Source organism: Neodiprion fabricii, chromosome 6 (assembly GCF_021155785.1).
Source record: "Neodiprion fabricii isolate iyNeoFabr1 chromosome 6, iyNeoFabr1.1, whole genome shotgun sequence".
Lineage (NCBI taxonomy): Eukaryota > Metazoa > Arthropoda > Insecta > Hymenoptera > Diprionidae > Neodiprion > Neodiprion fabricii.
Window position 1 is genome coordinate 12,273,916 of NC_060244.1, and position 24,919 is coordinate 12,298,834.

The following is a 24,919-nucleotide window of genomic DNA, read 5'->3' on the forward strand; positions in this document are numbered from 1 at the left end:
GAGACCGAAGCACGTGTGATAACTGCAACTAGCTAGCCATATAACACTGTCAACTATGATTAACTTCAAAGACACTTTTAACTAAAGTCATTCATCATTTCTAGATTTCGATTGGTTCAGTTGGCCTAGCAAAATTCAACCCTACAATCTCATCGAGCATTTGAAAGACTATTTCTCAGAATTTAATGCCAAAAAGAATAACAGCAAGTTTCAAAATAAGCTACCAAATTGAATGGTGTGAAATTTGAAAAATTATGCTGCTCAACAATCATGCTTGAATTACAATGGTGCACAGAGTGATTCCTCGGTAGAATTAATTGGCAGCAATGGTTAAGTCACAAACTTATCGCTATTGGCTCGATCAAAGCAAAATGATGGCATATTCAGCCACTATGATCTAGAGTGTATCCCGCTCTTCAATTTTGTCTCAACTGATGTTAAAAAGGTGGCGATGGCCTGATGAAATTCACTCTGGCACTAGTTCGGGAGGTAGCGTTGCATTTCAGGTAGTGTTTTTACGCCGATCGATTACCATCCTTTTCAATAGATCTCGAATCATTAATAAGTGAACTGACCGTCAGCTGACGCACCCGCGGTGGGTGTTGGTGTGGGAGGTCGCGAAAGTAGTAAAAAAGGAAAAAAAAAAAAAAATCAAGCGCTATTACGCCGGCTGAAACTTTTTTCAGAAACGGTTGACATTATGCTGAGCTGAAAAAAAAATAGTCAGCTGCATCGTGGAGGGGGGCTATGCGTCAGTTGCTCGCTTGAACTTGTAAAAAAAAAAACACATAAAATAAAGTTATAGTACGCCGGATGAAATTTAACTCGGTGATTGTTCAAATAATTACAAGTTGAAAAACAATAATCAGCTGCGTGTTTAGCGGTGGAAAAACCGTCAGCTGACGCAGGAAAGTTTGAAAATATTGGAGCATTGCTACTACGCTGTTTCCTTATAACACATATTTCGAGATAGTTTCTGGAGCCGCTTGAGCCCATAACACGATCTCCGGGCTACCTGAACCTTTCCCCCCTGAAATTTCAAAGCAACATCTGCGTGTGCGTGTCTCTCTGTTGTACATAATCAGTTTCGGTTCCACTCTTGGAGCGAACGGACGCGAGTCCAAATATGTCGAACATTGAACCATTTTGTGTATTCTGCGGCCAAAGGAAAGAAGTATTGTTTGAAAAACCTTAGTTACATTTTTTTTTCTTGTGATTGGACCAGTAACTTTCTGTATGTATGGATTTACGCTGTCGAATTCACTTCTGCCCACAATGAGTGAATGAGCACCTAAGAGTATAATTCTGCAAGGGAGCAGATAATCTGTCAGTCGCTATTCCTAGAATTGTGACGTCACTGAACGACTGCTGAACGCTCCATGATACCACCAACCACCCCATATAAAAGTACCACCGCGGAGTGGCGCTCACTGCTAGTCTGACCACCGTCGAGTTTGGGCAGCATCGAGAGTTACGCGACCCCACATTTTGGTTAAATCACAGGTTGACACTGAGTACCCTCTGTTACTTCACCGCACCGAGTTCGTGCATTGTTTGTTCTAGCCGACCTGCTTCGGGCACTATCATCAAGGCACCTAGTTCGTGCAATCTTCCTGAGGTCATCTTCTGCACCGAGTTCGTGCACTCATCCCAGGCACGTAGTTTGTGCAAACTTCGTGAGATCCTTTCCTGCACCTAGTTCGTGCACTCATCTAAGGCACCTAGTTCGTGCAACCTTCTTGAGATCCTTTCCTGCACCTAGTTCGTGCACTCATCCAAAGCACCTAGTTTTCGCAACCTTCCTGAGATCATTTCATGTGTGCTATTTCCTTGAAGTCTGGATATTGTCTACTCACATTGGAAAATAACCAACTTGTGTCCACATATCTAGACGAACCTTCTCAAAAAACAACGAACCAACATAGTTTCTTTACTTTTCAGATTCTTCCAATACCGATCTATTCACGCTACGTTATAACACCACTCTTACTCTTCCAATATCCTTATATCAGTTATCATAATTCTCTTTACAATATATATCTTATTCTCACAGACTCAGTTTGGTCCTTTAACCGAGCCATCCGAGCCAATTCCTCCTTGTTTTCGATCAAGTATTAATATCGTACTTGTATATTGGAAATTCGTCAGAAAAATAATTTGTCTTTAAAAAGTGCTAAAGTGCCGTTAAAATTGAAAATAGTCCCCCCTTCACGACGCAGCCGACTATTTTTTTTCAGCTCAGCATAATGTCAACTATTTCTGAAAAAAGTTTTGGCCGGCGTACTAGTGTCACGAGCGCCGCATATTTACACCGAATATAATCATAATCATGTCAATAATTATTAATGTCGCTTTAGAGACGAGGAAGCATAGCTTTAAATACATTAGTTAATCCATATAAAATATTCTCTACAAAACAGTTCGTGGCAAAACCAAAGCACAACGGCGTAGTTGACGGTCAGCAACGTCAGCGTCTCCGCGGCCGCCAGATCCCGGATGTAATCAACACCGGGATGAGGCGATCGCGAGATCACGCGATTCGAGGATGATCGTCGCGAGGCGAGCCTTTGTTCCAAAATTATGAATTCAGCGAAAACCTCGAATTGTGAATTCAGCGAAAACCTCGCTCGCCGCCCGACGCTCCAAGGGGTGTCGGACGAGCGAGCGAAGTCAGTCCCGTTAGAGACAGGATCAAACCAACGTCAACAGAAACAGGCTCCTTCAAAGCTTTTGAGTATAGAGTTATCAGTCTTAGAGTCACCGACGAATAGAGAGTGAATTCCTCTAATTCTACACGCGGTGTTCAAAGCGTCTCGCGTCGTGACGTCAGCCTTTCGAAGCTAGACTATAAGAGTATAAAGCTGTGCCACGAACTTAATCAAGTTGTGTAGTCTCAATTGAATGTGAGTGTGAAGGTGTGAGCTGTTCTGCGAATTTGAAGCCGAACCAACGAAGAGTAAGTGCGAGAGACAGAAAGTAAACATTAAGATAAAGAACATTGTAAGCTTCCCCGTCTCCCATTTCTCTTGCTATCTTTTTCATTAAACATTTTGGGTTCCATAAAAAACATTCCTAAATTTAATATTGAAATCCTCCAACCCTATTCCCGGGATCGCCCTGTAGAGGACGATCACCTCCTGACCCACGTAAAAATAAATATAAACCTCTACGAATACCTAGAGGGTTAAGTCGTCGCGTGCGAGACCGCTCCACACGTGACACTAGCGCTTGATTTTTTTTACTACTTTTGCAACCTCCCACACCCACACCCACCGCTACTTGTGCAGCTGACGGTCGGTTCACTCATTAGTGATATAAAATCAACTACCGATGTTAATATCAGCCGGCGTACTATGACTTTTATATTTGCAACGCTCGGACTACACCTGATGTCTGACGGAACAACCAGATTTGATGGTTGTAATGATTGCACCGCTCGAGAAACCAAAATCCTTGCCACCGAAACGTTTAGACAATCAGGTAAGGCATAATTTTCCTCGTGTTAATCAAAGTTTAAACTATGAGCCTGCTGGAAAAAAAACTGATTTTTATCATTGAATCTGTTTGATATCAGGGTTTGGCTCAGATGAATCGGATAAAGGACCAAACTGAGTCTGCGGGAAGAAAAGATATATTGTAAAGAGAAATATAATCACTGAAGTAAGATAATAAAATTGATGCAAATTGGAAGAGTAGGCGTGGTGTTATAACGTAGCGTGACTAGTTTTGTATTGGAAGAATCTGTGATTTAACTAAGACATGCGGTCTTGCGAAACTCAAACCTGATATCAACGTAGCGTCGCTCCGCGGTTGGGCTTTTATAAAAAGTGGTTGGTTGTATCATCGAGCGTTCAGCAGTCGTTCGGTGACGTCACAATTCTGGGAATAGCGACTTGACAGATTATCTGCTCCCTTGCCGAATTATACTCTAAGGTGATCATTCACTCATTGTAGGCGGAAGCGAATTCGACAGCGTAAATCCACACATACAGAAATTCATTAGTTCAATTATAATAAAAGGAAACAGACAACTGTAAGGTCATTAAACATCCCCGCCCGCCTTCCGTTAAGCTGCTTAATGAAACCTGTTATTGAGATTCTGTCTCAACCGGGAGAGGACAGATTGTGGCGATGGGTCGTGTCAAGGTTGAAGTTTGAGTCCGAACTTAAATGGTTCGAGTGAGTCCGTCCTTACCCGGATGCAGTTTCGTTATACGGCCCAACGGCCATTTTGTTGGAGGATATCGTTCATCAGTGATCAGAACTAGAGTTCCTTGCTTGATCGGCCCTGTAGTTTGGTTCCATTTATACGTGCCATAATGTCGTTGCAGGCACTCTTTGTACCATCTTGTCCAAAAGCTCTCTAGCATTTGTCCAATTTTTGCCAACTAGATAGTCGTGAACTTTTCACTTCTTCCGAGGCTGGTTCTGGAATGATTGCCGGTGCATGACCTATGAAAAAGTGTCGTGGTGTTAGGGCTGTAAGATCCTCTGAATCCTCGGTTAAAGGGCAAAGTGGGCGTGAATTAAGAACTCCTTCAATTTGTATGAGTAGAGTATTTAAGTCTTCGTACGTCAAGGTGTGATCACCTATGACTCTCTTTATGTGATATTCAACCGGCTTTACACCCGCCTCCCACTGACCTCCAAAATTCGGAGAGACGGTTGGATTGAAGATCCATTGAGTGCCATCATTAGCCAGTAGGATAGCAAGTTTGTTCAACTCAGTAAATGCTGAGGAGAACAAGCGTTGCAATTCTGAGTCAGCTCCCTTTAAGTTGGTGCCACAGTCACTTCTGAGGGTTTCACAGATTCCTCTTCGTGCAGAGAATCTTTTGTACGCTGCGATGAAGGAGTCTGTGGTATTGTCCGTGACCAGCTCAAGATGGAGTGCCGATGTCGATTGACAGACAAAGAGAGCGATGTACGCCTTGTATGTCCGTGCTGTTCGTCCTTTCCAGGTTTTAAGGAGGACAGGGCCTGCATAGTCAACTCCGGCGTTGAGAAACGGCCGACATGGTGTGACTCTTGTTTCTGGAAGTTGCCCTATAAGTTGGTGAGTTCTTGTCTGTCTATAACGAGCGCAACGGACGCACTTTTGGATGAATGCTCTGACCGTGGCTCTACCTCCAATGATCCAGTAGTTTGCTCGTATTAAAGAGAGTATGGCTTGAGTGCCTCCATGTAGCATTCGTTGGTGAGCATCAGCAATTATAAGTTTGGTTAGTGTAAGGTCTCGTGGTATTATGAAGGGGTGTTTCATGTTGGGGTCTAGCAAGGATAAGTGGAGACGACCGCCAATACGAAGAAACCCGCTTAAGGGGGGGGTACACCATGCAAGCAAAAAAAAATACTGCAACTTTGCGATTTTTTTTTGAAAAAACGGATTTATTTATGAACATGCGGTCTTGAATACATTAATATATAAGTCTTTGAGAACTTTAAAAAATTTTTTTATTGTCGAAAAATTTCAAAATGGCGTGGTGACGGTTGGATCCCCAAAGCCGCTCGGAAAAATGGGGTGCGAGATTTGGTGGAGTCGTGGATAGTCCTAGAACACACAAATTACAAAAAATTAGTTGTATATTATGTTTTCTTGTCCACTACGTACCACTTTTTTGATATCTAGTCTCAAAAATTTTTTATGATTGTTTAAGTGACGATTTTTTTTTTTTTCAATTTTTCGACCACGTTTTTGCGACTTCAAACGGTCAAAAAAAAATTTTCCAGACTAGATATCAAAAAAGTGGTACGTAGTGGACAAGAAAACATAATATACAACTAATTTTTTGTAATTTGTGTGTTCTAGGACTATCCACGACTCCACCAAATCTCGCACCCCATTTTTCCGAGCGGCTTTGGGGATCCAACCGTCACCACGCCATTTTGAAATTTTTCGACAATAAAAAAATTTTTTAAAGTTCTCAAAGACTTATATATTAATGTATTCAAGACCGCATGTTCATAAATAAATCCGATTTTTCAAAAAAAAATCGCAAAGTTGCAGTATTTTTTTTTGCTTGCATGGTGTACCCCCCCCTTAAGTCGATGAATGGAGTGAGGCGGCTAAGCGAGTGAGTTTTGGATAACAGTTCACCGTTGGATAGGAGTCTGATCTCTCTGGAATAATAACAGTGCTAGATCGTTTTTATCCAATAATCTCTTGATGATTCCAATTCTTCTGCTGTTAGTGGGTTTTGATATAAGAGCATTTGTTTTCCTTGAAAGCGAGTGATGGCTCGTTGACACAGTGCGGTTATCCGGTGTAACCTGGTTAATGTCGAGTATCGGTTCAGTAAAGTCCAAAAGGGTTATTGTTCAGCGCCTGAGCGTCGTTTTGTGCCCGTGTCATTGCGATCTCCGTGCGAGCCGCGCTCTAACGATTCGTCTCCGCAGGGATGCCAAATCTCGCGTAGACGAGGAGGCGAGCGCGCATCACGCATTTTTTAAAACAGTCCAGTTAAGTCGTCCGTCTAGTGACGATCGTTAGTGACGCCGTGCGTTCTCTCGTACCACGACCATAAAAGAGAGGCCCAAATATACTCTCGTATACGTTCGCTCTACGGAGTAAGATGGATTAGTATGGCCCGAGTGTCTCTCATTCTACACGGGACCGAGTGCCCATATACACATACCAAGGGTCTTGCACCCTTTCATCATACAACATGCCCAAGCGCTCTTGGTGTACTATCAACACCAAATATAATCTAATATACGTTCGCTCCTCTGAGTGAGGTAAATGCAAATCATACGAAATTCGATCGAATCGAATAAAACAAAAATCGCAGTACGAAACGCACTCGAGATCGCGGTGGCATGAGCCAAACGGGCTGTAACCGGCATATACATATTCATATACACTGTAACGTGGCGTTTCAGAGTCGCTCGTCACAAGGGCACACAACCGCTATTATTTCTAGTTTACGCGTCCTCAGCAGGGTACTCCAACCGAACTCGATACAAAATAGGCAATAACTACTTTTAACTAATTCTTTTTTGTAAATTCTTTATTTCGCGCTTCGGCGCAAGCTAATAAGGTACTTGGACGACAACGATCCCGACCAACGAGGGACGACTAGCTACCGTTTCCAGCTCTCGACGACTTCGCTTATCGACGGTCTAATCAGACTATACTGGCTACCTTGGTGCACCTTTATATACACCTGGGGTAGCATCCACCCGAACCTTCCGTATCGCCTCGACTGCCGGTGAACAGGGAGATAAAAATCCTCCCGGCGGCCGAGGGTACCGTTTCTCGAAGAGGAACCAGCCGCCAGTTCTATCGGATGCCGTAAGGATGGCGTGAAGGGCAGACCGTAGCCTGCCATCTTCCGACTTACCGGCCCGGTGCCGGATCGACCCCAAACCACTACGTTCAGGTTGATAAAGCGATCGTTCCGAGGATCGACGCTGCCTTCCTATCGGCAAGGACTAATTGTGTGGGTCGTGGTCCACGGTTTGGCCAACCGCCTGACTGCACGATCTCAGGTACAGGCAGCTAGCTACTGTCTGTGCAAAAAGCCGGTGGAGGTGAACAATGAGGCGTCACTCTCCACTCGGTAACTTTGGCCGAGAGGCACCCTGTGTATGCCTCTGTCAAAGAAGTCCCCGATGATAAGCAGCCTGTACCGTAAACCGAAGCAGCTACAAACTCGTACGAGTTGGTGTCAACGACGAAATCGCGAGCAGCACATTACGCCACATCTAGCGGTAATTTTGGAAAACGTATGACCACGCCGTAACCAATATTCGCCACAGGGGGATGGCCTATTTGCGGTGGGGGTCAACCAACCAATCAAAGAAGAAGAATCACCTCACGACAACCGCGAGATCGGCGAGCCGAACTACGACTTCCTTCTATTCTCCTTCCGATTATTCTCTCGATTTAAGCTACCGATCCTTCTTCCTCTCATTCTACCGTTATTCTATCTACCGTTTTTCCATACCCTCTATCGTTGCACTATCGTTAACTTCTTCCTGTAAATTCAAGTCCTTTCCTTCCTTTCTACTTTCGTTTTATTATTCTAAGTTTGATTTGAATTAGAGTCAGTTTGTGTGACTGAAGTCACCAGCCAAGGTAAGGCTTTTGCCTTTGAATTGTATCGTTACGAAGTTGCTCATAAATTCTATTCTTTCTTATGGTATTTATCGACTTTGTGTGAATCATGGTCCACGGCTCAAAGTTGCAGTAAGCCGCCGTGTGACTGCATGATTTCAGTAATTTATTATTTTCGTATCTGAGCGACCTCGTAACTGCCGAATAATTCTTTCTCTTGCATTTATGATTTTTCTGATTATTTGTGAATTACTATTAGCCTGCTTCTATACTTTCTATCGTATTTTGAACCCTATTGGCTTCATATTTCATTCCATACTCTTTTTGTAATATTAGTGTGCTTCATATTTTATTTCTGTTATTGCTTATTATATTTTTATTTTTTTTGTGCCTATTGTATCATATATCGAGTTCCTTGGAGTACAACCGAGCGTAGAATCAGCCCCTAGATATTACTGCACTTTTTCTTTATTGCTGTTGGCAATTTTATATTATTTTTGCCGGTTATTCTTTTCTCTGTATTTTGTTAAATTAAGTTCTGCGAATTATTCTTTTGTACTGCAGTGTATTTAGTGTATTTCTTTATTTTGTGAACTCTCCGAAATTCTCACTCTCTCATAATTTTGTATTTTGTATTCTCTCAAAAGTCATGTTTAGGAATTCCTTATTCAATTCCTCAAGTCCGTAATAATTATAAATTATCGAATCTACCGTTTATGAATAATTCTACCGAAGGCTATCTAGTCGATCGTTTGCCGACTTTGTAAATTGTTAATGAATGTCAATCTCTCGTACTGGTTATAATTTATGGTAAATTCGTCGTATTATCTACCGAACTATCGTTACGTTGTTTTCTACCGATCGCAGTAAAGTTCTCTCGTTTCTAATGGACAGAATAATAATTTTCGTAGCGTCATTTGCAACTTGGGTAAGATCACGTCGCCCAGTGACGTGTAGTTTTAAGTAAATTCTCGCATTATATCGCATCTCCCGACCTACGTTCATTTCTCTCTGTTAACTACCGTCTCTCGTTTTAAAGCTACCGTTTACTGCTAGTCTACCGAAATTATTGTGAACAACGATTGTTTATTTTATTAACTACCGCTGTCCATACCATTTCATTTGCCTGTCTCAACCATGTAAACTTCTCGACAATACATGGTCGATTGACCTGTTCATTTCCCTTTTTACTTGAGTTTATTCTTTATTTTGTTATTTTCTTTAATTCTGGAATTACTGTTAGCTGCCTTGAATACCGCCACTCTACCGGGATGTACGTGAACGTACCTGAGCCTAGCTAGCCATACAACGGGTTCTCTATTCACTTTTTTGTACGGTTTTGTGTTATTGTTATTGATTTATATTATTGTTTGAAAATCGACGCTAACGCGTCTGGCGCCCAACATAATTGATTTTGTTATAGTTTGATATTGTGGATAAGTAGAGAATCGCGCCAAAGTGTCAACGGTAAGTCCTCATCCGAGAGTCACAGAATTTAGCGTTACAACACAATCGACACATTCACGTGTGCGACACATGCCTTTATATTGTGACGGGTGTGACAAGGCCCAGAGGATCAAAAAGTTGAGCGATAGTGGAGAGAACGGACCTTTTGGTGACGTTCTGTGTGGTTGGGGTTTTCACCGTGAATTGGAATGTGTCGAAGACCGGGTTCCAACTTAGTCCTACGGTGTGGATTATGGTGCTGTCCGAAATGTTCACCGTCGTTGAATTGACGTGTTTGTTCCGAGGGATGGACTTCAGGAGAGATGGTGAATTATTAGTCCATTTGTGCACGGGGAATCCGCCCGCCAGACAGAGGTGATGTACTTGTTCGACTGTTTTTTTAGCTTCTTCTATATCGTCTGCTCCTCTGTACATATCATCAACATATCTTCCGTTCAGTAACACCTCTGTAGCGAGGGGGTATTGCTTTCCTTCATCTGTAATCAACTTTAATATGGTGCGAAGAGCTAGAAAGGGTGCACGTACTAGACCGTAGGTCACAGTGGTCAATTGATAGGTGACCGTGTCTCTGTCCTCCTTGTTCCAGAGAATTCTTTGTAAATTCCAATTGTCTGGATGGACTTCAATTTGACGATAAATTTTTCCCATATCAGCGGTGAATACAATGTTGTAGCGTCGGAACCAGATCAGTACGTTGAATAGGTCAATTTGGAGCTTTGCTCCTGTATATAATGTATCGTTAAGAGAAATCCCTGTTGAGGTGCGAGCTGAACCGTTGAATACAACTCGTAATCTTGTTGTATCACTTGTTTCACGAAATACACCGTGATGCGGGAGGTAGAAGGCTCTCTTTGGCTCCGGAGCTGATAAGGGGACCAATCTCATGTGGTTTAGCATTTTGTACTCCCTTGTGAAGTCAGAATAAGGTTGATGGTACCATGGATTGGATTTAAACTTGTTAGACAATGTGGAAAGCATTCTAGTTGCAGTCGGAAGCGAATCTCCTAACATTGTAAGTGAAGGCTTCGATGGGAGCCTCACGATATAACGACCGGTTTCGTTACGGGTATGGGTGGTTTGAAAGTGAATCTCGCATTCTTCTTCTTCCTTTGTAAAAGAAGACTTCGAAGATGAGGGTGTTTCTTTTGAATGCCAAAATCGTTGTAGCAGATCGTGTAACCGATCGACGGAAACGTGATAACCTTGAACGTTTCTCGGAGTCGTACTAGAGTGGTCTAAAGGTCCGGAGATGATCCGACCGAATCTTGTACTTTGAGCTATTGGAGTGTTAGAGGGTCCTTTAATGATGCCTTTTTCAATAATTTCGCAAAAGACGTCTGCTCCAAGAATTATATCAATGGCACCGAGAGAGTTGTAGGAGGGATCTGCCAACGTTAGTCCATCAAGGTATGGCCAAGAGTGATCGGCTATTTGGATCGACAAGGGGACCTTACAGGTTGTCACTCACGGATTTTGATGGGTCTCAGATATGTTGTAGAGGGACCTACCCTGAGCACCTGAGTACAGAGATTTTTTTCAACGGCTCATAGTTTTCGAGAAAAATCGTTCGGAAATTTAACTCGTACCTATTATACCGGTAAAGTAATATAATTTTCGATCAAGCTAGCGCAGCCCAGTGGGCAAGGTTCACGGCTCCGACTCTGACGGTCCCGGGTTCAAGTTCGGCGCGATACTTTTTTTTTTCACGAAATGCAAATAAATTGAATGGACTGTGCAAAATCGTCGAATTATTTATTATCATTTTATTTATTATTATTTGTAGAGTTTTTTTTATTTTTTTTTATTAAAAATTTTTTGTTAATTTTTTGGATTTAAAAATTTTTTAAAATCATTTATTATCATTTTATTTTTCGTAGCGACGTTGCACCGTATAAGGTATAACGTATTTATTCACACAACTGATGCCTGCGAAGGACTGGCTTGGTCTGACTGCTCAACGTCCAAAATTTCGTTAGGGCTCGTATCACAAAGGGATGCGGTATAAGTGGGGATGGGGATCGCAGGTAGCAAACCTGACTAGGGTATTATATTCAAAATAACGGGCCAACCGTTTTAAAATTCATATTATAATTAAAAACTTCTTGTGAAGGACATTACAATTTCTTCTTCTGTGTGAAAAATAGAATGATAATAAATAATCTAAAAAAATTTTTAAATGAAAACATTGAAAAAAAAATTTTTTAATAAAAAAAATAAAAAAAAGTCTGATAATAATGATAAATATTTAGACGATTTTGCGCAGTCCATTAAATTTATTTGTACTTCGTAAGAAAAAAGAAAAAAAGTATCGCGCGTGACTTGAACCCGGGACCCCCAGAGTCGGAGCCGTGAACCTTGCCCACTGGGCTGCGCTAGCTTGATCGGAAATTATATTACTGTACCGATATGATAGGTACGAGTTGAACTTCCGAACGATTTTTCTCGAAAACTATGAGCCGTTGAAAAAAATCTCTGTACTCAGGTGCTCAGGGTAGGTCTCTCTACAACATATCTGAGACCCATCAAAATCCGTGAGTGACAACCTGTAAGGTGCTCTTGTGAGGGAATAGTTCCAGTGAGTTTTGGCAACGCGTGAGCTGTGAAACAAAACTCATTTTTGATTTTATGAAAATAAAGAATCTGTTTACAATAAACGTTCTTTTTACTGACCTACCTCAGTTTGTCCAGACTCCCACTTGTCAACGACATTTCACATTGAATTTCAGATTTTTTTTTTCGATAAATAACACCCAATTTCTGTATCATTTGCTTTTCCGTTGAATTCTTTATTGCGTCAGTTGAATATTTTTCGACATCGACCACGGTATTGCTGAACGATTTCATTTTTCTTACAAGGAAACGTTTTCAGGTGTCCCCCTCCGATTTCGATAAAACTATGGTATGTTATAGAGGGTCAAAATCGATGACATACGTATTTCTTTTTTATCGGCCCATACTCATTTTAAAGGGGTGAAACACATATCCAAAGTTGACCACCTCCCAAGATGATTTTTCTGTTTTGCATACAAGGAGGTGATTTTGATAGCTAATATAATGATAGTAATAAATACCTTCTCAAAAGTGATGAAAAACACACTTCGAATATTCTCAAGAACTCTTTATTTTAGGGGTTAACTTGTATATACAAAGTTCATTTTTTACATTACAAACAAGATGTTCATCAGAGATCAATGAATCCAACAGCACTGTGAAGAGCATGCAAGAATACAGAATACGTGTTTTCGATTTTTTCCCAAAAACTGATTTCTTATCGACTTTTTTCCCAATATTACGGATTATGTCTAGTATTTAGCCATGAATCATTGAATTACATTGTTTGAGGCTCGCATTCATTCTGGCATCGCTCTCTTATCATTTTACTGTTTTAGTATTTTTTTTCAAGAAACGTAAATATTTTTCATTTCAAGCAGACTCTCAACTACTCGAAAATTCGAGTCATATGTAAACAAGTCATAGCTCTACTTGAATTATTCCTATGGCACAGATATTTTTTTTAACGATGACGCGTATCTTTCGGATATTTTCAATATGAAAAGTCGTGAGACCGTTCAGTGCTTGTTAATACGTTAATAACAGAACTTCGAGCAGTTATTGAATTTCTTCTCACGCTTACAACGAAAGTGAATCCAATAAACGTTATTAAACTTCTGTGGGCAGCATTTGAAGTAATGAATATACCCGAGTCCCCGTTAACAAATGATGAACGTGAAATAGTATCGAACTTCGAAAACATTTTATTACAAAGCATGACAGAATATAATAGTGTGGAAATGATTGAGGAAAATTCTCTTGACTTTGAAGAGCCCTACAAAAATCTTGAAACGTTCGCAGTGGAAGATGCAAATTTTCAGGTGCCTTCCGAAGGACCTGAAGATAGCTGTTCCGAAGATGACGAACCTTTAAGTTTCGATTATAAAAGAAGAGCTGTTGAATATTGGAGACGTGCAAAGACGAAAAAAATCGCTCAATTGATACGGTTCGTCATAGATATAAAAAAGTCAAATCAGTACGAGAATTGCGTCGTTGGGCACACCGAATCAACCAGGGAGGGACATACATGGAAAAATTGGCTCGCATATCAGAGTATACATTGCAGAATATGAAAAATGCCATTGACACAGGCTTGATTGTTCATGATACGGATCTGCGAAGATGGGCTTTAAAGGCCCAAGGACTTATCAGTCGTAGGAATTTTCGATTTAAAGCATCGCCAACGTGGTTACTTCACTTTAAGAAGATCCATCGCATTATTAGCAGAAAAATCAATAAATTCGTCACGCGAAAATCAGTGGAAAATAGTGAATATTTACACAAGAGTGCTGAAGAATTTTTGTAAAGAGTTGAACCTTATGTTTCCGAATATGGATTACAAAATATATATAATTCTGATCAGAGTGGTTTCCAAATAGCGATTTATTCTGGACGAACGTTAACGGAAGAAGGAACTGAACAAGTGTCGTGCATAGTACAATCAGTAACTTCAACAACGGACAGTTATACTATACAGCCTACAATTTCAGCGGACGGAAAATTATTATCTCCTTTATTTATTGTTTTAATAGAACCATCCGGAACGTTCGGACCTATAGTTGAACAACATTCATTCAGACCGCCAAATGTTTTCATCACAGCTTCCAAATCAGGAAAACTTACTTCGGGTATAATAATTCTTGTTTCGCGCTGCATATATTCAAACGGTATCAATCACAATGATTCATTACAGAGCATTTCAAGATGTGGTTAGAAGAAGTGTTTATCCCAAAAGTGGGACTGAAGAGTCTACTTCTAATTGATTCTTGGAGTGGGCATTGTTCTAGAGTTGTGCAAGAGACAACACCCCCAGACAAAAAGTTGACGACTTTATTGATACCGAAAGGAACCACTGGAAAAATTCAACCTCTCGATGTTTTCAGCTTCCGTATATGGAAAAATTATATTCGTTATTTTTCAAACACCGTGGTTCTTCTTGATTATGATTTAAATTTACATTTAAGGAATAATATAATAAAATTACAGTCTTTAGTTCACAACCAACTGTCATCTCCGCGATATCATAATTTGTTTCGTTATGCGTGGCATAAAAGCGGGTTCATTGCAAACAAACCTGATGAATTTGGTAACCCCGTCGATTTTGCATTTGGACAGTCATCTCATCCGAATTGTGAAATCGAAGGTTGCCCGAATGTCGCAGTAATCGGATGTTCTTGGTGTAAAAAGTCACTTTGCCTGCAGCATTTTTTTGAATGATATATTCAGAGTCTCTCTATCTAATAAAAAAGTTTCAAACAAATGAACAGGTAGAAAAAGATTATAATAACAATAGTAAAAAAAAGACTATAATAACAGTAGTATAAAAAAGATTATAATAACAATAGTATACGCATGAAGTTGGCGGTGGGGTGAGATCCCGAAAACAAAACAAAAAGCATCTAGCAAACCCTTTGACAGCTGTCATTGGCTGTTTATGACAGTCTTTGACAAATATCTTTATAGGTATCTGTTTCTGACGCGCAAAAAATGAACATGCAAACGAAAATTATCAAGATGATTCCTGACGGGAATTGTCTTTTTCGCGCGTTGGCGTATCGTTTATACGGCACTCAAGATCGACACGCAGAAGTGAGACTGAGTATCGTTCCAAATATAGTGGATGATTGGTCTACATTTGCGGGTTTTATTACAGGTAATGAGTCAAACGGTGCTGTGATTAGGTCACCTGGTGATTACAAATCACATATAAATAAAAATGGAATATACAGGGGAGAAGCAGAATTAGCTGCAGCTGCGGACATTCTGAGGATATGTTTAATCATGTATCGCGAAGAACAAATTCATCCACACCGGATCGGATCACAAAATGAAATACAATTGTCGCTACTCTTCACCGGCGATGGAGACAGTGGACACTTTAATGTCTTGCAGAACCAAAATAAAATTCAGATAGTGAGTAATAAGTATGAAAAGTAACAATCAAATAATAGTGAATCTAAATATATCACCAAACAGTCAAAAGGACAGCCAGGATTTACGATGACAATGGAGAAAGGAGGAGTTTTACCGGCAGAGCGGTAGTAAAAACAATTCAACGAAGGGTGTCGAAGAATTAGAAGAATCGATTGTAATTATTGATTTGGAAAATAAATCAAGAGGACGACCAACCAATGTGATGGACATAGAAGAGCGAAAAATTAGACGACGAGATCAGCAGCGAAAATATAGGGAAGCGAACAAAAAATATCATACTGGCTTTTCAACCAATGAACAGAAGGGAGGAGTTTCAACCAGCAGACAAGGCGATGGAGACGGTGGATGGTCAAACGTATCACAAAAGAAAAAGGAAAATAAAATTGTAAGTGCGAATAACCAAATAAGCCAGAGAATAATAGTAAACAAATATTCCTATAACCAGGCAAGAGGACGACCAGGATCTATGTTAACCACAAGAGAAAGAGGTGTTTTGCGGAGTGAACAGCAACACAAATATATAGAGAAAAAAATAATATAAAGAGGGTGATTTTGGAGAATAACGGGCAGAGCGGTAGCAAAAATAATTCAGCAAGTCAAGGAGATAGATCGATATCAATAGCGAAGGAACACCAATTTTCAACCAACGAATGGAAGCTTAGATTGATGAAAAAGAGAAAAGTAAGCACAGAAGGAATTGAAGTGGACAGCAAGTGCAGACCTGTCATCAAATCAACATGAAGGAATTCGCCTGTCTACTAGACAATGCGTAAGGAAATAGTGAGGCGCGTAGCGCCGAGATGGGGTTGGCGCGCGAAGCGCGCAGGGGCGAAGCCCCTAGTAATATAAAATATTTTTATTCATCATTCGTATTGTAATTATTTATTTAAAATTAAATATTTGTTTTTTTGTGTCCCATGAATTCATACTCAATACTTGTTATACAGTTAATAATGCTATGAAATATGAAATATTATGTAGGAAACTTGAAGATTTTAAAAATTCACAGCTCGTTAAAAACTTTGACTCCTTGCTGGAAAGTTTCAGCGGTGTTTGGGGATAGACTGAGGCATATTCCCTAAAAATTTCAAGCGATTTCGAGTTGATAGAAAAAAGTTACAGCTATCTGAAAACTGCGATTTTTTAGAAATTAGTTGGTTTTGCGAGGCCGTATATAAAAAGGAACATGGTAATTAATAATAATTCGTGTAGGTGGTGATAAAGTATACCTAGACGAAAAATTTGAGCCGTCGATTGACCGTCGAATTGGAAAATTCTTGACTTGGCAGCGTTTCAAAGTTATGCGAAATTTTGTTAAATAGTAGTTCATGAAAAGAGTCCTAATTGAACTAGAATTTGCTTTGGAGTAAAAAAATATTTTTTTCATAAAAATACAAGGTCACAGAAGGGGAATGACGTTTGATTCGAGTTTTTAAGTCCAATAGAGCTCCCATGAAAAAATCGTGAGAATAACTAAAAAATTGAATTATTAAAAACTTCAAAAATTTTCATAGCCAACAGATTTTCTTATGTTAAGCTCACATTTGGAGAATCGTCTTTTTTTGTAACCTACTTTCTTGAGAAAAATTAGCAGCCGAATCGCTGACCCAAGCCCGCAGGCTGCGGTCGAAAAGTATTGGACGTACCCATATATATACATATATATATGTCGGAGTATCACAAATCTCGTTTAATAATTCCATTTTAAAATGCATTTAGTGAATAAAAGGATATTTCTTTTGAAATTGAACTCTCGATGAGTCCACCGTATCGAGCGTCAAGCGTTATTAGCAAGCTAAGAGTATAGCTGAATGACGGAATCTTGGCAACAAACAAATGGTTTGTTTATAACAACGCTTGGATGAAATCGACAGTCACGGGTTAGCTAGAGAGTATACCAGACGTGTCGGGATCGTCACGCTGAATATGAATAATCAACGCCCAAAAGAACGCTTTACATCCTCTCCGCCTTTCCGAGGCTTTACGCCGACATATATATATATGTTCGGCTTCTCAACAAAATTTTGCGAAAAGCTTGTCGGTACGTTTAATATACCACTTCACCGTCCCCGATATTTACGAATGCATGAAACAGGACTGGGACAAATTTAATACTTCCGATTATACACCTGATAATGTTTACGGAATGCCTTTAGTTAACAAAAAAGTCCTCTGCTTGATGAAAGACGAGTGTAACGGAAAAATAATGACAGAATTTATTGGCTTGACGGCGAAATTGTGTTCGTTGAGAGTGATGGGGAAGGATTAGCAGGAAAAACGAGCTAAGGGTGTAAAAGACTCGCTATTAAAAACTATAACTTTCAATGATTATTTGAAGCGTGTTTTAGAACACAAAAATTTAGTCGATCATCAGAGACTGATACAGAGTCAGAAGCATCAGGTCTATACCATAGAACAGGAGAGGGTAGCACTAAGCTGAAACGACGTTAAGCGGATCGTATTTCCAAGCACGACCGATACGCTGCCGTGGGGCTACAAGACCTGCAGTTGGACCGCGGATTAGTGTGAATTGTATCTTCAAGGTGTTAAAATAACGGTACACATTTGAAAAAAAATCTCGTTTATTCAATGTTACATATGAGAATAATTTATCTAACTGTTGTGCGTATTGTCAAAACCCAACCACTAAACGTAAAATTTTTTTCCACGCTTCTTGAGCACCATCTCCACGAGATAGATGTCCGGATGTCGAACCTTGAGGAATTCCTGTTCGTAGAAACCACCAACGATGGGTTGATCTCGAAAGTCTTTGAGCATGTACGTCACAGGATGAGTGTTTTCCACTTGGCTTATTGTGAATATCTCCGTCGTCCAATTGGGAGTGTAACCTTTCTCAAAGACGTTTTTGAATATGCTGATTCGAACTTTGTCACCAGTTTTAAACTTTGCTGGTTTGATAGGTTTCGCTCGAGGCCCTCCGTACGCCTGACGCAATACCGACTTTTCGTTCTCAATAGTGACATCAGATGGTTTCATTCTTATGGTTCGGTGTTTGGCGTCGTTGTGAGCCGAAACCAAATCAGGTAAGATATCGAGACACTTGTAGCTTCTGTGCATACTGAACCGTTTCCACATTCAACTTTTGAGCGTGCGATTGGAGCGTTCGCAGATCAAAGCCTTCAAATTACTGTACGTGGAGTAAAGTTTGATCCCGTAACGTGTCATAAGCGATTCAAATTTCGAGTTGTAAAATTCCGTTTCTCTGTCGACGTGAAATTTTTTCGGTACCCGTCCATAGACAGGCACAGATTCCATTGCCTCCGTAACATCATCTCCAGAGTTGCTCTTCATCGGTGTAGCCCACGCGTACTTTGGAAAGATATCAATAAATGTGAGCTTGTACTTGTAGCCTTTGTTTTGTCCAGCGAATGACATCATATCAACAAGATCCGCCTGCCTGGTCTCGTCGATGCCGCGAACGTTTACACGTCGGCGCGGATAATTCCGGCATACAGGCTTATGCAGTTCCGTCACCAGTGTTCGCTTTTCCTCGTTCATATTCCAACCTTCTGAGTCTGGTGTCCAATTTAGAAATGATTTCAACGTTCCGAATGGACAGGTCTGTGCCTGTTTTAAAGTCTGTGTAAAAGGTATCCACGGCTTTCTCCGTGGTGAGCTTCAAAGCTTTGATCATTTTATCGAGATTGCAGATTTGTTTTTACAGCACGTTGAATTTTCCTCTTAAGATTTTTGAAGTTACAGCATTGTTCGGCACTGCGGGATCTGCGGCATTGCACAGTCTCTTGTTTCGTATATCGTAATGCCCGTCCGCTGTTATTTGAAATTCGACACCCCGAGGACCGCGAGTGCTCGCAGCCGTGTTCTTATCGAGATGCCGTCCAAACACGTCAACGCTTATCTTAGCAATGAATGCAAAAACGATGGGAGCTGCTTAATAAATGATTACTGCTTCGCGTAGTTCTTCGATTATTGAGATTATTTCATTATTGAGACTCGGATTTCCCGCTGCCTGAGATGCCAGGAGTAAACGAAGACGCTCCACTAACTCTTTCGGATCATCCCAGAAAACGTATTTCGTTTCAACACCTTGTCGTGTGATCATAGCTTGCGGAAGTGGACCTTTATCCTTTCGGGGAGGTGATGGGGAATAATCCATCAATTCGGTAATAACATTTTTGAATTTGTGATTGTTATCGTTCCGAACAGCCCCATCGGATAGGTGATACTTTTTATGCGCGTTCGTTGCGAGGACTATGTTTTTTAAATTTTCCCGATATCCGGCGCTAACATAAGAACCGTCCGGCTAATTTTTGGACAAAATTTCCAGCAAACCCTTCGTGTTCAGGTAAAGCGTATCGCCAATACGAATGTAGTCACTCTCAAAACATATTAACGAATAACCAATTATTCGTCCGTTTGAGAGGTTGCGTACACCGTACACGTTGTCCAATTCACTTTTCGTCTTCGCATCTCTCATCAGTGCAAAACACTCATCCTTTATTCTTTTGAACGGTGTTTCTACGATTGTCTGATCTCTTGCCGGAGCAAAGGAATCGTCCATTTCCGAGACAGTTTCATTTTTTGTTTGATTTTTCATTTGCTTTATTTCTTCTTTAATTTCTTTCACCTCTTGTTTTACAGGTCTAGTATCTTTTTTAACATTCACCAGTTCTTGCAACGAAGTCACTACTGGTTCGAAAACGTCATTCAATTTCAGAGCCGTAGATTTCTTGTCCGATTTGAGCAATCTGTGTTTTTCACGGATCGCAGCACTTGCTTGAGCGATCTGATGTGGGACATATTTTTGCTTGGAAATTTCAGAGCTCTTCGTGTTGACGCAACTGAGTCCACAATACTACAGCGTCTCTCGCTCGGAAGCGTTGGATCTTATTTCTTTTTCAGGCTAACAAAAGAATCGAATCTCTTTCTGTATCGTCCTTCGTTGAGCTAGCTGTCTTTGTCGATTACCAGAAAACCGTACTTCTCACCATTCCAGCATGCGGAGCACACACTTTTAAAATCTGTGTGAGACACATCGGTGTTTACATGGTCGTTGTATACGTGTCTCAGGTTCATATCGTCTTGTTTGAATAACACGAGTAAGTTTACGTTATCGCGCACGAGATGTTTGGGAAAACGTGCGTACGTCTGACAGAGATAGAAACAGGCAACGTCGTGATATCTACCCATGCAAAAGTAGGCTCTAATATTGTCCTGCTTCCCGCACGCTACATCGTCCAATATGATTATTGAGTCGGGCCGTGCTTCTTCCGGTGTAATCACTTGCTCACGCTCGGTAAACGCAAAATACTCCGTATTCTCAACATGGTCCAACAATTGCTTTAACAATTGGTATTCAGGTTGGTTGAGAGATTTCGAGTAGATGTAGATATTTTTAAATCTAAGTCCGTTGGGATGTGTCGTCACGAGCGCCGCATATTTACACTGAATATGTCATATACCGTGTCAATAATTATTAATATCGCTCTAGAGACGAGGAAGCATAGCTTTAAATTCATTAGTTAATCCATATAAAATATTCATTATAAAACAGTCCGTGGAACAACCAAAGCGCAACGCCGTTGTTGACGGCCAGCAACGTCAGCGTCTTCGCGCCCGCCAGATCCCGGGTGTAATCAACACCGGGATGAGGCGATCGCGAGATCACGCGCTTCGAGGATGACCGTCGGGGGATAAGAGGTGATTTTCCTTGGGAATTGGAATCAAGGATTCCATTTTTCTTTTTTTTTTGGAATTTAAACCACAAAATTTTTCTGAATTTTTCTCATTTTCGACAAAAGAGGGAGTCGAACTATACGTGATAGAATTGCTTATCCTTTCGATCTTCTTCCCTACCCCCTGACTTGTCAACATGCCTAATCACGCTCAGGCCAGAGACGCCGCCGATATGACGGCCGACCTGGTCGCCAGTGTCTCCACTATGGTGGAAAATTTGACTATCCAAAATAATTTCGCGAATATTCCCGAGTTTGACGGGAAGAACATGCCGCTAAGGGATTTCTTAGAAGATATCCAAAACGCGTCCATGTTCGTGTCAGCCGCGGCAGAAGCGCAGTACCTCGGCGCAGTAATATCGCGATTACGCGGGGACGCGCGAAACTGAATCTACGGCGAGAAGGTCGAGACCATGGCCGGGTTGGTGAAACTGTTGAAGAATCGACTCGCCCGCGGAAAGACCTACGACTACTATACGGAGGCACTATCGACGATCCGGATGAAACGCGATCAAACCGTCGGGCAATTTTACGACAAGGTCCGAATTTTGCTAAGTGGGGGAAGAAGCGCGTTCAGGTCATATTTTGGCGTCGATCCGCCAGAATTGAACCGGGACCCGCTACATAGAATCGCGCTAGGATCGTTCATAAACGGGTTGCCTACCCATATCGGAGCCGCGGTAGATTTGCGAGAGCCGGAAACTCTCGAAGCAGCCTTCAAAATCGCCGAAAAGCTAGCGCTTCGAAGTAACCGACGGAAAGCGATTGACTCGAGTCAGGATGAATCGGCGCGTGTTCTTTACGCTCGCTATGACTCCCGAACTCCGTCGCCGACGGCTTGGGAAAGTAAACCGATGTCTACCTATCGAAGCCAGTCACTACAACCGGCTCCCGGATTTTTTAAACCCGCGCAAACGCCTGATAACCGCGAGGGTGCCGCGGGAATGTCATATTCTCGTCCGTCAACACCTTGCGGATATAAATATTGCTGTAAACAAAACAGGGGTTGTTCGTGCTGCACGTTTAAGCGTCAGTCATCTCCGAGGCGTTCCCCGCAAAGGGAGCCTTCAAATTCCCCTGCGAGCCCGACCGGAGCAAACGAGTCGAGTCGACCCCGAGAACACCAACAGTCAGTGAGGTTCCTGGAGAACGATGCCTCGTTCTCTGGACCCCCACTGACCAGGAGAGCCCCGTAGTCAAACCCAGTGCCCCCGAACTTCGTGACAAGAAGGGAAAATTCTTTCTTGACACGGGTTCATCAGCCAGCTTAATCAAACTAAATGCCCTCGATCAAGACTTAATTGTAAATACTGACGATAAAATATGGGTAACAGGGTTAGAGGAATCGGATATTCCGACACTCGGCTCAGTTGTCCTCCACATTTCTGAAAAACCAGCCAAGTTTCATGTGTTACGAAACCTGCCGCTGAGAAGTGACGCGTTAATCGGTAAACCGTATTTTTTCGCGGAAAAAGCCGAAATTTCGTTTCACCACAATACTCTAGTTACCTCAAGCGATCCCATCCGACCTAATCCTTTCGTAGGCCTACCTCCTTCCGACGCAGAACCTACAAGGCGCGTGTTAGCGGCGAAAATTGCTTCGGAGAAACGAAGTTATAAACTGCGCGCGCGTACGAGTGAGCAAATAAGCATCCCTCTAAAGAATGCGAATCTTAAGGAGGGATACTTACCGCGAATCGAGACTCAACTGGGTGTGTTTATCGGAGATAGTATCGTTGCTCCTGCGGGAGGATCGTGCTACGTCTTAGCAATAAACACGCTATTCAACGACATCGAATTAGAAATCGAGCCTCAGGAACTCGAAGATTTCGAGCACTATCGGGAGGACGGCTATTGGAGCGGCGAAAGCTCCGACGGTAGCGGTGTAGAGACTACTCCACCGACGGATCGAGTAGAAGCCATAATTAAATTACTGCGATTAGATAGGCTCAATGAGGAAGAGCGCGCACATGTTATAAATCTCATCGAGGAATACCCTCACATGTATAAGCTACCAGGCGATAGATTGCGATGCACGGATCAAGTTCGCCATCGGATTCCGACGGTGGACGAGCTCCCGGTAAACGCGAAACAATACAGATTTCCTGTGGTGTATCGGTCGGAACTGGAACAACAAGTTGAGAAAAAGCTAAGCGAGGGAATAATTGTTCATTCACGCTCCCCGTATAACTCGCCGGTCTGGATAGTTCCTAAAAAACCCGATTCTCAAGGGAATCCGCGGATGCGCAGGGTCATTGATTTCCGTAAATTGAACGAGAAGACAATTTCCGACGCGTACCCCCTCCCGAATATGATAGAAATACTCGAACAGCTGGGAAAAGCTACGTACTTTTAGACATTTGATTTAGCGAGCGGTTTCCAGCAGATCCCAATGGATCGGAGAGACGGTCCAAAGACAGCGTTTTCCACGATAAACGGGCATTACGAGTACGCTCGCATGCCTGAAGGTCTCAAAAACGCGCTCGCAACCTTTCAATGCCTGATGGATCGGGTGCTGATCGGGTTGCAGGGGACAGAGCTGTTTGTGTATCTCGACGATATTGTAGTATTTGCGGAAACTCTCGAGGAGCATAAGATTAAAATCCGTCGTCTTATGCACCGTCCCGAGGAAGCTAACCTCGTCCTCGAACCGGACAAATGCGAGTTCTTGCGTAGCGAATTCGCGTATCTCGGGCATATCATTAGCCGCGATGGGTTGCGAATGGACCCGAAGAAGCTAGAGGCAGTGCGTAAATTTTCGCACCCAAGGATGCAAAAAAACGTGCGCCAATTTCTGGGACTTGCCGGTTATTACGGTCGATTTATTCCGGATTTCGCTGCCAGATCCAAGCCCTTGTCAGACTTGCTCAAGAAGGGAAAACAATTCGTATGGGAGCGGGATCAGAAAAACAGCTTTCGCAAGCTTCGCAAGGCGCTCTGTCGAGAACCGATTTTACAATATCCCGATCTATCCAAACAGTTTATCTTGACGACCGATGCCTCGGAATTTGCACTCGGAGCAGTGTTGTCGATGGCGACGAATTCACGATGGCCATGATCTACCGGTCGCTTACCATTCTAGAATCTTCTCTAACGCTGAAAAGAATTACGGAACTACGGAACAAGAGTGTTTGGCCATAATCGATTCAATTGAACATTTCTCCACATATCTTTATGGAAGAAAATTTAAGCTCGTAAGCGATCACGAGCCTCTCGAATGGATGCGTTCTACGCTCGATCCAGGCAAGAGGCTCAATCGATGGAAAATTAGATTATGTGAATACGATTACGAATTCCAACATAAGCCAGGGCGTGAAAATGTAAATGCCGATGCACTCTCCCGTAATCCCGTAAACCCAAAGAAAATCTCGTCTTCAAGTGATTCGGACGTAGAGACGAACGTCCCTCAGCAAGCTCAAGTTTTGCCTTTATCTTCAAAACCTTTCGGTACTCGTAAAGACCCGACTTCTAGCACAGAAGTGACGACATCTGAGACATCAGCTGGCCCGTCCAAGGCCGATGCATCAATCGTAGCAGCGCGCACACGATCGCGTCTACGCAGCGTGCCTACAGTGCCAACAGTACCTGAGAGAGGAGAGGGAGCTCGGAGAGCTCAGGCCCGGTGGCGAGACGCACGCGCGGGAAGGTAGTTACAAGACCCGCGAGGCGCCCGCTTCCCATCGACCCGAAACCC

General features: G+C 42.0%; 1 protein-coding gene and 1 long non-coding RNA gene across 5 annotated transcripts in view; both read left to right on the plus strand.

Annotated features, from left to right (window-relative positions):
* The window catches only part of LOC124185018 (dipeptidase 1-like), a 1,685,273-nt gene that overhangs the window by 239,769 nt on the left and 1,420,585 nt on the right, over window positions 1–24,919 (plus strand). The gene's annotated exons all lie outside the window — the stretch shown is intronic.
* On the plus strand, window positions 2,946–5,865 carry LOC124185027. The gene is made up of 4 exons (XR_006871326.1): window positions 2,946–2,956; window positions 4,028–4,033; window positions 4,892–4,898; window positions 5,810–5,865. It is a non-coding gene; the product is annotated as an uncharacterized LOC124185027 (long non-coding RNA).